At 41.7% G+C, this 1,327-nt stretch overlaps 1 non-coding gene across 1 annotated transcript; it reads left to right on the top strand.

Annotated features, from left to right (window-relative positions):
• Window positions 1-729: 729 nt before the first annotated feature.
• LOC113410165 (U6 spliceosomal RNA) lies at window positions 730-836 on the top strand. Its single transcript, XR_003370632.2, has one exon. It is a non-coding gene; the product is annotated as a U6 spliceosomal RNA (small nuclear RNA).
• Window positions 837-1,327: the final 491 nt, after the last annotated feature.

The raw sequence follows: 1,327 nt of genomic DNA, 5'->3' as shown, positions 1-1,327 counted from the left end.
AAGTAATCATATTACTGGGGTTAAATAATAAAGTGCTTGTAAGAGCAACATCTTAAGCTATCCAAGCTAAACATGTCAAAAAGATATAAACTCATGTTGAGGAGAATGGTATTAAACATATTACTTGCCTGAATTTGTATAACCTGGAATTCACCTTTTTATTAGTAATATCATTCATTTTCTATTCAGAGAGAAAACAGCAGTAAGTGGCTAATACTTTCTTCTTCTACAGAAGGATTAATTTTTAAATCTGGACTAGATGGAAACCTTTTTTTTAAATCAAGGGTGTACAATCTATGGTCCTGCGACATATGCAGCTCTGATGCTCCCCCTCTTTCAGCCCTACATTTTGCAATTTCACATCAGACATTTGATCCAATTGAATTGAAGTGTGTCTTGGTGAAACTGAGGTGGAAATGAAACATAGGCCAAGCTACCAAGGAGTTGGATGTGTCTTACAAGACAAAGAGGTGAGCATGGCCTCAAACCACAATGTTTGCTGGCAAATCACTGATAAATCACACTTCATCACTGGAGATTTTAAAGAAGAGATTGGACAACCATTTGTCTGAAATGTTATAGGGCCTCCTGATTGAGCAGGGGGCTGGACTAGAAGACCTCCAAGGTCCCTTCCAGCTCTATTCTTTTTCTAAATATCAACCATCACTCCATGGTCAACTTGCAAAGTGCATAATGGCATCAGTCACTTTGGTCACGCATTGATCATGCGTGCTCGCTTCAGCAGCACATATACTAAAATTGGAACGATGCAGAGAAGATTAGCACGGCCCCTGCACAAGGATGACAGACAAATTTGTGAAGCGTTCCATATTTTACAATAATGAGCCATGGTGGTGCAGTGGTTAGAGTGCAGTACTGCAGGCGACTTCTGCTGCCTGCTGGCTGCCTGCAATTTGGCAGTTCAAATCTCACCAGGCTCAAGGTTGACTCAGCCTTCCACCCTTCCGAGGTGGGTAAAATGAGGACCCAGATTCTTGGGGGCAATATGCTGACTCTATAAACCGCTTAGAGAGGGCTGTAAAGCATGTAAAGCAGTACATAAGTTTAAGTGCTATTGCTATTGCTGTCATTCCAGAAATTGCCACCAGTGCTCTTATTGGCAAGTGCCATATGATTACTAGTTATTGTCACAATGTGAAAGGATGGTGGCTGTTAAACCAATGCCAGGATGTCCACCTCCCCTTGGAACTTTACCTTCAAGTGGCTTCCCGAACAGCAGAAGGCCATGCATAGCATCATGAGGCACAGCGTGCACATGCACACCTAAACTCTTCTATATTATCTTTTTTTCTCCTCAAAAGCTTCT

The sequence above is a fragment of the Notechis scutatus genome, chromosome 1, assembly GCF_049901735.1.
Source record: "Notechis scutatus isolate UNSWTSFEM ecotype Mainland chromosome 1, rNotScu1.2, whole genome shotgun sequence".
Classification (NCBI taxonomy): Eukaryota; Metazoa; Chordata; class Lepidosauria; order Squamata; family Elapidae; genus Notechis; species Notechis scutatus.
This window is presented reverse-complemented; position numbering and strand designations above follow the sequence as displayed.